The sequence below is a fragment of the Pristis pectinata genome, chromosome 3 (genome assembly GCF_009764475.1).
Source record: "Pristis pectinata isolate sPriPec2 chromosome 3, sPriPec2.1.pri, whole genome shotgun sequence".
In the NCBI taxonomy this organism is placed as follows: domain Eukaryota; kingdom Metazoa; phylum Chordata; class Chondrichthyes; order Rhinopristiformes; family Pristidae; genus Pristis; species Pristis pectinata.
In genome coordinates this window covers 115,336,502-115,351,373 of record NC_067407.1, presented here as the reverse complement: position 1 = coordinate 115,351,373, position 14,872 = coordinate 115,336,502, and the positions used below count along the sequence as shown (strand labels likewise).

At 37.8% G+C, this 14,872-nt stretch overlaps 1 long non-coding RNA gene across 1 annotated transcript; it reads right to left on the bottom strand.

The window, feature by feature from the left end:
- Positions 1-778: 778 nt before the first annotated feature.
- On the bottom strand, positions 779-10,682 carry LOC127568507 (uncharacterized). Its single transcript, XR_007956015.1, has 4 exons — positions 10,591-10,682; positions 5,940-6,042; positions 2,236-2,318; positions 779-1,101 (listed from the first exon to the last, which is right to left on the bottom strand). It is a non-coding gene; the product is annotated as an uncharacterized LOC127568507 (long non-coding RNA).
- Between the last annotated feature and the right edge of the window lie 4,190 nt (positions 10,683-14,872).

The window sequence follows — 14,872 nt, the reverse complement described above, 5'->3', positions numbered from 1 at the left end:
CCTTTTCTGAATCATGCACACAGACACCCTTCTGCAGCTCAGAATGTAAAAGAACATCTGGAAACATTAAGAGTGCACTCTTGGTAATTCTGCATGGGATGGAGGATGGGTGGAAACATAGGGACTTCAAATATTGCAGAGCATCCCGGGAGTAGAACACAATGGAACTGAGAGAACTCAGGAGGTGAATCTGACAGTGTCAGAGGCCAGAGGAATGAGTGAAGAATACGAGGAAACAAAGAGATAATTACAGATAAACCTGCATTCTTCCCCATGTGTCTCTGTATGTGATAGACACAGCCCGGACTACGTTTCCTTCTGAGTTAGAGTGGAGTTCTAAACTCCAGCCTAGGACTGATGCTTCAATACTGGGCTAGTGTGAAAATGTCATGTGGCAAACTACTAAAGGAGAGTCAAATCATCAGGGAAATGGGAAGGAAACTGAAAAAGAACCTCAAATGTATAATCAAAATAGGAGCATAATTTCTGGAACATCACCTCAATCATCACAAATAACAAGTTTCAGCCTTTATCCAATATATGCTGGATTTTGAGTTATTACATCTCTTTTATACAACTGCAAAATGAAGCATGCTATTAATAATAATAAAAATAACCTTCAAGCTATTGAACAAATCATGGCCATCAATCTTCCTTTAAAGACATCCATTAATAAGCCCTGCCTTAAGCATTATTTCTTTTACAGACTAGTTACTCAAGACAAGGGTAAGCACATCAGAAATAGGGAAGAATTTCTTTATTCAGAGCGTTGTGAATCTTTGGATTTCTCTACCCAAGAGACTGTGGGTTCTCTGTCACATTAGAGGTTGATAGACTTTTGGACATGGACTTGGGAATTTGGCAGGAAAGTAGACTTGAGATACAAGAACCTACTGATTGGCAGAGCAGATTCAAGGGCTTGTATGGCCTGATCCTGCTTCCAGTTCTTACATTTTTACATCACTCGATACACAGCTCAACGTCCCTTTGTGGAAAAGGGCAAGGATGTAAGAGTTACAACAAGGTCAGGCAATTCCTCACAGGAAATTGGAGGGTTGGGAATTCTTGGTCTCCTGGAGCACATCTTAATGAAAGGTTACCCTGTGGAAAAGAGAAACGCACATTGGATAACAGCATATGATAACAGCATAAACACCAATGAGGAATTCAAGCAGCAGGCATTGTGTTGTGTAAATGGTATAGTTAACTGAAGTATTTAGTTCCCTATGCCTCTTTCTGTTCTCACTGCCTGGAGAGGAGTTCACAACATTTCAGGGAAGAAAAAAATCATGAGCTTCATTAGCAGTCACAAAAAAACAGTGTATACTTGATCACAAGGCTAGAAAGTAATAATCATGCCATTCCAGTCATCCTGTAAACTGGCAATGCAAACAATGCAGTGCACGCCACTCCTCCTAAGCCCAAAGCCAAAGGAAAATAGGGACTTTGACCCGTGTCGTAAACAGTCACAACAAAAGCATACCGGATTCTACAAAGTCGAAAGGAAAGCAATGGGGACAGTTTAATCAGTAAATTACAAACAACTGTAAAAATATGTTTTAAAAGTAAACAACTGAACCACAGTTTAGCCCTGATTAGGGAGTTTTTTTTCTACATCTGGACTCAGAGCAATGGAAAATTCCATTCCTGGTCCCAGTTTATGTGCTGCTTTATCTTGCCATCTTTAGTGTTCTCATGCATTTCAAGCGCACATAATGAAAATACAATTGCACAGATGAGAAGGGTCCTCAATGGAATTCATTAAAATCTTACATTTGCTTTTAAATAGTGTTACTGCAAGCTCAAATCTGTCTATCCTGGGGACTATATGTTTCTCAATGTGGGTTTATTGTGAAACCTAGTTAGGTGTGTTTGCCATTTTTAAGCCATGCTGCTTTATGTTTTATCTTGAAAGCAATAAATCTTACATTTGCCCTGGCTATCAGCCATCTTGCCCTTTGGCTTTTCTCCCATTCCAGCTAACAAAGCACAGTATAATCTTTGCCAAATTGGCTAAATTAACAAAATGAATCATTATGTACATATGCAGCAATGATAGTTTGTTTGTAATAAATGTTTATAGAGTCTGAAATGTTGCATAACTAAAGTTTGGTTACTTTTTGGCTAGAAATGTTCAAACTTCCAAAGATCTGCTGTAGAAAATCATCCATAAAGTACAAACAATGGTTTGCTTGTTGAAACTTGAGTGTATGCATTAGAATTTAAATTGCCTACCTCCACTCCTGCAACATGATTGCTTTTTACTCAGCTGGCTGTCAACTGGTACATCACTTGAATTTGATGTCCCGTGAAGGTCCCTTACAATGAGAAGAAGCATAAATGAAAACATTCTAATTACTCACTTAAAATACATTCATATAGGAAAAACAGCAGAAAAATTGTTTGGCTGAGTAAGGAATAGGACTTGCTCAATTATTTCAGAACAATGTACGCAGCTTTTGATCGAACACAAGGTTAGCTCCAAAACTTCACTCAGATTAAAGTATATACATTGCAATAAAAGGAAATATTTTATTGCAAATTTTGGCAGTGGTATGTTCTGTGCATTTCAATTCCTTTCAGGCAGTCAACACTGCAACAAAGCAGATAACAAATTCCAGTGCATTTAGTAATGCGGTTGCACAATTAATCTACAGTAAGCATAGGATGGTGTATCATCATTTAGATAGAGCAAGCCAGAAATTTTCCCTTCGTAATATGAACAAAAGAAATGCTATAGTATTGTATGCACATAGCATTCTCAAAATCTGATTCCATTGAAGTCAATAGAGAGGAATTTCAGGCTTACATTCTATTGCGTGTTTAAAAAGTGATGGATGATAATATCTGCCTCACTAACAGCAAACAAGTACAGAGTGGGAAACAAATGGCCAACTCTATTCCTGTCCTGGAGTACATTAAAAAGAATGACTTGGAAAGGCAGAAAAGAGTTCTCTCCGTGCCCCAACAAACACCCATCATCTAGACATCGAATTGTGCAGTGCCACATTTTTGTTTGCTGAAAAATCATTTGAAAAAGGAATATGAATTTGAACTATAAATGTATGTTAGTTTCCTTCCAGGTCATCTGCACGTCTTATGCAGCAGCACTGAAACATATAAGATCCTGAGAGGATTAACATAGAGGACGTGAAGAGGATATTTTTCCTTGTGGAAATCTAGAACTTGAGGTTGCTACTTAAGAATAGGGGTTGCTCAATTGAGACAGAGATGAGAAAATCTTTTTCTCCTAGAGCTTCACAGCCTTTGGAACTCTCTTCCCCAAAGGATGATGGAATCAGAGTCATCGAATATTTTTAAGGCAAAGGTAGGTAGATTGTTGATAAGCAAGGGGATGAAAGTTTACTGCGGATAGATGGGAATACAAAGTTGAGGTGACAATCAGATCAACTATTATCTTATTGAAGGCCAGGCTTGAGAAGTTGAGTGACTTACTCCTAATTCATCTGTACGTAGGTTTGTATGCATGTATGAAGAGGAGATCAGACATGAAAAATAATGAATAGTTTAATGCATGCCTGGACACCGCTGCATTTATGGATGTCAAATACCAAAGGCTTCACAATGCTTGTGAGCCTTGCTTCAAGATAACTTCACAAGGCTCCAATATGGTGTTCAGCACTGGAGATCTCTAAATGGAGTAATAGTCCAGGTCTCCCTCAGAACCCTTGGAATCCCACTGTCCCCTCTCTCATTAGCTGAACAAATAGTTACCTGCTTTCCTTTGCGTACTCCATGATGTTGAAGTTTGTGAAGATAAGCCTTTTCAAGTTTAAGGCCTCTTAGTATCGTGTGCCCCTTTGGGCCTCATGCACTACTGTATTTTTTAGCACAATCTCCCAAGGAGGTATAAACCTACTGACTACTACTCCCTATTAAGTCTTTATTGGCACAAATTAATTTCTAGGCAATGATCTACCCACTACTTCCATACCATTAAGTGGGAGCCTGCTTTGTGTAAATTGGCTGCTGTGCTTTGTAATATTGCAACACTGTTTACATATCCAAAGTTTTCATGAATTATAAAATGCAAAGGGCTCTTCTGAGATCATTGGAAGCATTATTATCATGCCAGTCTGTCTTCTTTAATAATAGCTTCTTTATTTTTCAAAATCTCATAATGTCTTTTCTAGACTTTGTGTTTTCCCTGTCTGAATTTTGCCAAGTGGTTCATTTAGCATATAATTTTCAGAAAACCTGAACATTTCTTGACAAAATGTGTGTTTCTCTTCACTGTAACCACTGTCAGTTTTGACGTATCAATCCTAAGTACTTAAACACATATTGATTTGAAATTGATGATGCAGGGATGTGATAATGGCAATTAAAAGCACAGAACCTCCTAAAAATATTCCCTCTGCCTCTCCTGAAAATCAGTTACTTCAACACAGCTTGGGAATCAAATCTGGGCCTCATGGTCTGTACTATTCTGTTCTACACTGCAATACCAAATGAACTATCTGGATTAAGTGCAACAGATGATATAAATGAAGGAATATATTTTATCTTTCATTTTAAGAACAGAGAAAATTTAGTACCATCAGTTAATACAATTTGCATTGTTGCTAACTCTCCATAATTGACTTTGATGCTTTTTTTTGAAGGACAGGACAGTGGACAGGTTACTAACACAGATAACCTTCCTAAACAAAACAGAATTTGCACGTTTCCCTGGGACTCCTAAAAGAATAGAGAAGTATACTTGGAATACCAATTTAACATAAAGATCAATGTTATTCATACCTAGCCCACTGCATTCCATAAATGGTGTTACTATGGTACCATGCAACTAGAAGCATAGTGTTCTACACAATATTCATTTGTATTCTCTGACCTTTGATCCATATTTAACCAGATTTTTCTGTCTAGCTGCTTTCCCCCATTATTGCCAAGCAAATTATCAATCAGCTAGACAATTTCCCATTAACTATGTTTGTCTTTGCCTCCTTTGGAGACTTCATATATCAAAACCCTGCAAGTACCCAAATGAATTGTATCCAGTAGATAACACTCATCCATAAATTCAGTTATCAGGCAAAAGAATTCCATTAGTTTAAAGAGACATGGCTCATTCCTTCTCCTTCAAAACCCATTCTGATTGCTCTCACTAATCCCTTTATAGACCTCAGTTGATTGTTGATTCTTCTCAAAAAATGATTTTGATCAATTTCTGGTCTTTGGCTATAACTTGCCAAGAGCTCCCTCACACCATTTTTGCAGAACAGAGCAATCTGTGCCACATTCCAGTCCTTAAATTCAGTCTCCATATTTTTGAAACCCTTACAAAAATGTATCAAGGACTGAGACTTTTTCCTGAGTGGTTTCCCTCAGGATTATTGGATGAATTCCATCTGGTCTGCATGCATCTTGAGCGATTAATGGTCTAAGAGCATTTTAAGACTTTAATGCCTTGAACTTCTGCATAATAAATGCTTTAAATATCAGCAAAAATGTGATAAGTTCATTGGCATGGAAATAGGATCGTGCCACATTCATTTCATGGGCACATTGTCCATGAACAACGGGGCCTTGAAGCACACTCATCGTGAGCTAAAAGTTCAGCATCTGTCTTACTGGATTATGCTTGTTGATCTTCAGGAAATTTCAAACTTTCATCCATTGAAATAATTATGTATACTAACTGCAAATGACCATTAACCCATTCAGAAATAATTAAACCACAGAGCATTCATTATTTATAATAATCATGTTTGCCTGGCATCTTATCATTGCAAAACGTATTTACCAAATGATTTACTTTTGAATCATTGTGATAATTTTATGGTCATGAAAATCAGGAAATGTCTTAACAATGAGTCTATACAGCACATCTAGTCCCTCCCTCCACGTCCAATTAGGTTAGAGTGGGTACCAATCACATCCATTGCAGAAACTTGGCAACGCTTCTTTGAAAGTACCTCTCATTCCCATGGCCCCAATCACTTGGAGGTATGAAGGCAGGCAGTGGATGGGGATTCCACTGAGGTTCTCTTCAAATCACAATAGCTCAAAACTACAAACCTGTTAATCACACAAAAAGAGAAATCTAAGGCATGTGGGTGTAACATTATTGCTTCATATTTTGTTCTATTACATATAGAGTATGTTGCAAATTTTATTACTATATTCTTATGAATTTCACAAATGAAGAAAATGAGTGAGAATTTAATTCATTTACACCATGTTGGGAGAGTAAACATCGTATTGTGTTGCTTAAATTGTAAATTGATATACCCTTCAATAACGTCTTAATAGGAATATGGTGTTATGCTGGTTCTGGTTCTTAGTTGTGAACTAACAATTTAACAAAACATGTCCAAGTCTTTCCAAGCCAGGTGAGTATTTGGAATTTCTTTATATGAGTCCCATTTCACACTATACTGACTGATCATTAACTTGCCTCTGATGAATCACTCTTCTAATAGGTTACATAGTTATCAGAACAACTAACAATGGGCATTGATAGCTATTTTCTTGGGTGTTCTGCTAGTCTTCAAGGAAGGTGAGGAGAAAGCAAGAGATAATAGGGAAGAAGAAAGTAGACTTCTGTATGGGGTAATTATGGAGTCCAAATTCACATTTGGTTATTGAGATTTAATCGTGGCACAGACAAATTTTCAGAGCTGCTCCAGAAGTTGTGAGGTGACCACATTTCAATAATTTATCTGGACAACTATTGTTGACACAAAACTAATCAAAGAAAAGTTAAGATTCTTGTAAATCAAATGTCAGCTTGATTTTAAAGAAATATTTGCATTTAAATCATGTTTTCACAATATTTGATAATGCAAAACTGGATGGCAGTATGCGTTTTGAATTGGATGCAGCAAGGCTTCAGGGAAATCTAGAGAGATTAAGTAAATGGCAAATGGAATATAATGTGGAAAAATGTGAGGTCATCCACTTTAGTTAAAAAAAAGACAGAGCATTTCTTCAATGAAGAGAGATTGAAAGGTATTTCTGTTCAGAGGGTTTTGTGTGTACCCAAATCATAGAATGTTAACATGCAGTTGCAGCAAGCAATAGGGAAGCAAAATGGTATTCTGCTTCTATTGCAGGAGGATTTGTGTATAAGAGAAGTCTTGCCCCAATTACACAGTGCCCTCATGAGACCATATCTGGAATACTATGTACAGGTCTGGTTTCCCAGCTGAAGGAAGGATGTACTTGCAATAGCAGGAGGGTATTGAAGATTGATTCCAGGAATGCCAGGTTTGTCATATAGGTACAGATTAAGTAAACTGAGCCTAGTGTCTCTGGAGTTTTAGAAGAATGAAAAGTGATTTCACCAAAACATAAAATTCTTATGGGACTTTGCAGGGTGGATGCAGAATTTATATTTCCTTTGACTGAATTGTCTAGAATCAAGAGTCACAGTCTCAAAATAAGTGGTCAGTTTTCTGGAAAGTGGTGAAAAGGGATCTCCTTATCTAAAGTTAGTGAATTGTCGGCACTCTGTACCCAAGAGGGCTGTGAAAACTCAGTTACAGGGTATGTTCAAGTCAGAAGTTGATAGATTTTTGGATATTAAAGGAACTAAAGGATCTGGGGTCATTGCAGGAAGGTGGTGCTAAGATCAGCCATGATAATATTGAATGGCAGGGCAGATATGAGGGACTGAATGGCCTATTGCTTCATCTACATTTTATGTTCTTATGCTCAGGGACATTCCAAAGTGCTTTACAAGAAATGAAGTACTTTTAAAGTACAAACATTTTTGTTATGTAGCCAATTCATGAACTATACCATAAGCAATAGTAAAATAAATAAATATTTTGATTTTCTGTTTTAGTTGTTGGTTGGGGATTAAAGGTTACACTGGACATTAAGAGAATCCCAAACTTCTTTTTGAAGTTTTATCTTTCATCTCTCCTGAGTGAACTGATGGATAGGAATTCCAACAGGATAGCATTGTTTTCATTTAAAACAGGGATCAATGGATTTCTGGACATTAAGGGAACTAAGGAACATGGGTATAGTGCATTAAGATAGAAGATCTGTCGTGATTTTAATAAATGGTAGAGTAAGCTCGAAGGGCCAAATGGCCTACTCCTGTTCTAATTCTTATGTTGTTATGTTCTCACTCCCGCAATAAATTCTCAGTCTCTAATTTGGTGATCCAATCTCCGGAGTAGTATCTGAAACCACGACCTTCTGACTCATTAGTAAGAGTGCTAACACTGAACAATGACTGCCATCCAGCTTGCTGGCAAAGAGATTGAGAAGAGAATCCCCAGTGGCTCTCCAGTTCTATCAGCCTAATTCTGGTATAAGATGAGCAGAAACATCATAAACATACATTGTCCGGTGTCTAAATGTCAGTTACCTACCTAAATTATAGCAGGAGATTAAGGAGTTCCATTGAGACTCCAGACAAGTAACACTGTCCACATTGGACATGTGGGCCATTGGTAGTCATTAATTATCAGTTATATTCCTTTATCCTATCATTCAGTTATAACAATTATGGAGCCTATGTATCATAATAACATCTTTATTCTCTCCTCTCCCTTCATCTATCTCTTTGTCTCAAATAAACACTTATTGCCTTGAAATGTAAATCTTATGATTGGCACATCCAGTAAATAATGATTGATTTGTCTCCTTTTGTCCATACCCTTTTCATCTTCAAAGACCCCTTGGTGGTTTTGGCTTTTTTTTTCAGTTTTTCTATTTAAGAACTTTGGAACAGATTTCCCCAGGAACCCCCTGTGCCTCTTTCACATTTCAGGAAGATCGTGGATGATCTGTGACCTAACTCTCTGTACTCTTATTTGCCCTCAGTCCCTCTGGTTAACAGAAAAATAGCAATCTCAGACAACTGACGCAGCAGCAGCTGCTCTTTGCGGAAGAGAATTCTAACCTTCCACCATCCTTTGGGTGTAGAAGGAATTATCAATGCACATTTGAGATTCTGAATTTATTTCTATTCTTGGGAAAAATCACTCCTGAGAATCAACACATTTTTTTAAAAGGAAATGCATTTAAAGAACATAGTGAGTGCATAGGAGTAAATGGGAGTTGAGAGGGATCATGGAGGGAGGTGGCAATTCAAGTAAATGAACAACTTGGAACTAAATGTATTGTGTTTTGAAAATGCTGTTACCAGCAGCTGTAACTTCCTGTGTTCTGCAATATAGTATTTGCTGCAGATTGTATCAGAGCTTATTCTGTACAACATGGTGTCTTGTATTCAGAAGGCTCTTGTTTCCTGTTATTGTAAACTACTCCAAGCTAGACACACCCAGACTTTGGCATAGAGTGTTCAATCTTTAACTATATTATGCTTCTCTGTTTTATTGTAACCCTCCTCCCTCCTGGGAAGAATAAACAAATATTTCATCTGAAACTAAAGGCTTTGCAATTCTCAGACACGTAGATTCTTTAGGAGAGAAAAACAGTTCCTGTGCTTTTACAATTATGCAATTGGAAAACACAATTCAAGACATGGTGTTAAATAAGTAAATTTATTCTCTTTTGCAGACCAAATGAACACCTCCAAATCAAACCTATTCCGTCTGAACATTGAAAATAATCAGAAAGACTATGTTATATAGAGAGAGCAAAGTGACATCTTTGTTCTCTCAACCTGTTTATCTCCTTCATTACTTCAAAGTCTGTTTCATTTCAGAAGGTCTTTAAAGCATGGTTTCCAATTTAACATATCATGTAATGAATGCCCAAGGTTGTCATAGGGGTCAGGGCAGTTGTGAAAAGCAGATTAATGGAGAACCCACAGAATGTTTTGTACCCTGCCTGATTTCCTGTTCTATTGAAGCGTGATGGGTGTGGTGTCAAATGGGTTGTCAATTCACTATCAGTTTATTTTGCATAGCCGGTTAAGATTAATTTCACCCCAATAAACATCACAATAGCTGTTGTTCTATAGGACAGATGTCATTCTCAATTTGTGAGTTTATTCCTTGAGAATTTCAGCCCATTCAAACATGGAGATATGACATTCTCGTTCAGTGGACATCCCTCTACGTTCCATGCAGCAAGTGCAGATGGATGATGATCAGCAGTAGGAACACTAGTTGGTATTTGCCTCCCTAACACAGCGACAAATAGAGCAAGTCTACTGACACCTCACTTGAGATCAATTAATTCAGTGCTAAACTGAAGCTCATACTTGTGATATATTAACCAATGTTCCATTATGGGTTCAACAAAACAGAGATAGAAGGTGATGATATATCTTTATTAGTCACATGTACATCAAAACACACAGTGAAATGCATCTTTTGCATAGAGTGTTCTGGGGGCAGTCCGCAAGTGTCACCATGCTTCCAGTGCCAACATAGCATGCCCACAACTTCCTAACCCGTATGTCTTTGGAATGTGGGAGGAAACCAGAGCACCTGGAGGAAACCCACGCAGACACGGGGAGAATGTACAAGCTCCTTATAGACAGTGACGGGAATTGAACCCAGGTCTCTGGCGCTGTAATAGCATTACGCTAACAGCTACACTACCATGCCTGCCCTTACACTACCATGCACACAGTACTGCTTATGATACCGGCCCTGATCACATGAACCTAGACCTATTCTGTTTATTACATCTTACCTATCAACATACTCCTTTCTGCCTCAGGTGTCCATCCAATTTTTCCATGAATCATCCGACATGCCCCTGTGATGTTGTACTGTCAGTTTTGTCACCCATTGACCATAACCTAAATTCCTGTAATATAAGGCATGTTAAAAATTATTATTGATGAAACAAAGGAACCTGGACATATAAAGCATCTCTCACAACCCCAAATCTCTTTATCACCTAGATCATGCATGCAAGTCTCAGTGGTAAGGTTTGAACTCATTGCTCTCAGAGGTGAGAGTAAGTTCACTGCTTTACCCACCTCCATATTCTGCAAGCACTATGCATTTCAACATCTAGTTTGTAGCTTGAACAAAAGCACAGGAGGTTTAACATTCTAAACTTTCTCTGCATGACTAAAGGAATTTTTAAATCTATATATAAATCATAAATCAATTACTGCTTAAAAAGTATACCTCAGATTGGTTTGAGCAATTATGTTACACGATTACCAACAGCCCTCTAAATGAAATATTCCTTGTTTACTGGTGCTAGTTAGTCAACAACTTCCGTATCATCTGGTAGGGAACATGAGGAAAAATGGAATTCAAATAATGGCATCTTGGTCAAATAAAGTGGGTTTGCGACAGTGTTATGAAGACAAAAGTCTATGTTTAAAAAAGATCTAACTGTTTTTTGAAAAATACACTTATTCTGCACTTTGCAAATATGGATATGCAATGATATTTGCAAATATATGCAAATTTGCAAATATGTAAATATCATGGCAACTTCTGACAGTTTGGCAGGAACGTTTTATGACTCATTATTACTGACCGTGACTACTACCTGCACAGTAGTAGGAAGTGGTTAATTTCAGTGACTTCCTACATAATTCCTGATTTCAGTCTTTATGAGGAGGTCAAAAAAAAAGCAAAAAAAAAGTGCAGACACCAGAAATCTGAAATAAAAACAGACAGAAATACTTAACAGGTCAGGCAGCATCTGTAGAAAGTAAAACAAAGTTAATGTTGCAGGTCAATGACCTATCATTCAAAACTAGGAAAAGTTAGAAATCAATCATATTGTCAGCTGGAGAGAAAGGGGAGGGGTGGAGAGAATATTGGGAAAGAAAGCGGTAAAGACCAAGCATTTTCCTTCAGGGAAGGGTTGGGGATTTGAGAAAGTACAATGTAATCATGGAGCGCGATATGTACTGACCATAAAAGCAATATTGGCAAAGACTTGGAGCAAGTCATCTGCCATCTCTCATCTGGGGATTACTGATGATGTAAGGAGACCACACAGGAAGGAGATAAAATAAATATTTTTAAAAATAGCACATAAAAAATGCACTGTTAAGACCATGCAAAGGATACCAAAGTATAAAGCTATTTGATCTCAGTGAACTGGAGTAACTCCTATTAATTCAATTGGCATTTCAAGCTGACATTCCCCTCAAATCAAGGAATTTATGAAATCGGAACATTTATTTATATATTATTTTAGCACATTGCCAATTTAAACCCCATGATTAAAATATAAAATCTGATATTCCTAGTTGCTAATTAGTCTGACGGAAACTGATCTGTCATATTATGAAGTTCTAGCCTGAGGTCCAACACACTGCAGGCACAGCGCTCACACATGGAAACGGATACGGAACGGTTGAGGCTGCTGGCTTCAGGGCCTTCTCATTGCCTCCTGCTGGGGTCCTCCAGCATGGAAAGAGGTAAATGACAGGTCATCTCTTGTTTCATTAGCTTTCCTGCCCTTTATTACTTTTGTTGCAAATGCTTGCACTCTGCCACATATCTCCTCACTATAGATCAGGAGTCAAGGAGAATTCCCAATGTATAATAAAAGTCAATCCTTTGGGTTATAAATTCTGTTACGTCAAGAGAAAAGAAAACTTAGTAGAAACATGTTAAGTATTTGCACAGCAATATCATCAACATTCATATATACAGTATATATATATTCAAATGCATATCTCACTTAATTTTAAGCAGGATAGCACATGTTATATTCTGGCCCTGAATCACACTGGGATTCTGAAAGAGCAATTGGTATCATTTCTGTCACTTTTCAATTACCTTAGGACATGATCAACTGTTCCCATAGACCTCATTTTTTCTCAGCATTTCGACATTGGATTCATGCCTAGCCACAAAGGTCAAAGCACACTTGGAAAAGAAGGGAGTTGGCAGTGAATATTCTGCGCCATAATAAAGAAATGCAATTCCTACACTTTCTTGAGGGCCTTCTTCCTAATTGATCCACAAAGCTGCCTTGCCAATGGCCCTGTTGCAAGATGATATAACTTCATTCCCTAGTCAGATAAACTAACAAGGACAGAGGTCCTATAGCATTCATCCCTGTGCTTACCAGGAACACAGGAAGGGTTTTTCATGAGGCTGACCACAAACTTCCTTCAACTTAATGTAGCCCAGCTTCAAAGCATCTGCATACATGGGGCAGTACTCCAAGAAGTATTGCTGCTAAAAAGGAAAAAAAGATACTTATATCTATGTACTGCCTCTGGGGATCCTAAAGTGCTGAACAACCAAGGAAATGACATTGTTATCAAGGGAAATGCAAATTTGTACACAGCAAGGTCCCAAAAAGAAAATAAATAATCCTCAGGTGATCTGTTTTAACAATATTGGTTCTTTAAGACATAATTTCACAGACAGCAGACCTAACCAAAACATCTTGTCATTAGGATTCCTAACAAATATTTTCTCTTATTGACAAGTGCAACTTGGTTGGGTGTCATTTCATTCATGCTCACAAGTTTACAAATTTCTACATATGAAATTTCAAAACATATTGCCACTCTACCACATATACCCTGCCATCATTTTTTACACCAATAAGTTGCCCATCAACTAATTCATTGAAGTTTTTAAACTAGGCCTTCATGGTGCATTTGGAAATGTAACTGCTGCTGCATGGGTTTATTATAGTTTGGGGAACTCAGCTGTAAAAATAGGCACCATTCAGGCACTTTTGACAGGATTCCTTGCAGCCCAGAAGGAGCTTCCACTATCCCACAGCCCCCTTAAGCAACCCATCAGTCAATCACCATCTCCCTTGCTGTGATTCATCAATCAGCCTCCCCTGCGCACCCCCCCCCCCCCCCCCAGGCCTCAATCATTCCTTTTACCGGCTTCGGACCCACTTCTTCCAAAAAAGCAGTGATATTTCCATTCAACCCATCGCCAGTCTCTAATCCCCACCACAAAACCCTAACTACTGGAGCTGTCCCCAGCTACTGTCTTGTACCACTCGTTTACCCATTTGACCAGCCTATTGATCAAGCTGGATAATAGCCACAAAGTAGGAATGTATTGCTGTTAAATTCAGCAGGGCCTCCACATGGCTGGTTTTACTGAGTTACACATCTCTCTCTTCTGCTATACACTTGTCCTGCTCCATCCTCACTTCTCTATAAATGTTAAGGTTCATCGTTTCCTGAAGATAGGTGGCAGGTCAGAAGATTGGACACAATAGAAAAGAAAGCACTAAATGACAAAAAAGCTTGGTGGGGAATGAGAAATTAAAATAATTGATGAAGCTGCCCAGAAATATGAAAAACAGATAAGAAGAGTTTCTATAGATAATTAAAGAAAAAAGTTTAATTAAGTGAATGCTGGTTCTATAGAAAGTGGGTCTGGAGAAATAATAATGGGAAAAAATTGTCAGATGAATTAAACAGGTATATTCCATCAGTCTATACTGCATGGAGAATTGGTAACATCCCAGAAACAGTTGTAATTTGGGAAATGGAAAGGTGGGAGGAACTCAAGATAGTTACAATCACCAGGGAAGTGGTACTGAGACTTCATCCTGGGTCTTAAGTGAAATGGTTAGTGAGATTGTTGATGTCTTGGTTTTAATTTTCCAACATTCACTGGATTTGGGGACGGCTCCATTGGATTGGAAGATAGCAAATGTAAATCCATTATTCATAAAAGGAGACAGAAAGCAAGAAACTGGTACAAGTTATTAAAGAAATTATAGCATTTCACAGGGATGTTCAAAATAATTAAGCAAAGTAAACATGGTTTTGCAAAAGAGGAATAATGTTTGACCAATTTATTAAGAAATAATATGTTGTAGATAAAGGGGGATGGGTGGATGTACTAACATTTCCAGAAATCTTTTAAAAAGATGCTGCCTCAAAGGTTATTGCAGAAAATAAAAGTTCATGATGAAGGATATAACATAATGGCAAGGATAGAAAATTGACTGGAAACAGAAAGATAGAATAAGAGGGCCTTTTCAGGTTGGCAAGATGTAATGAATG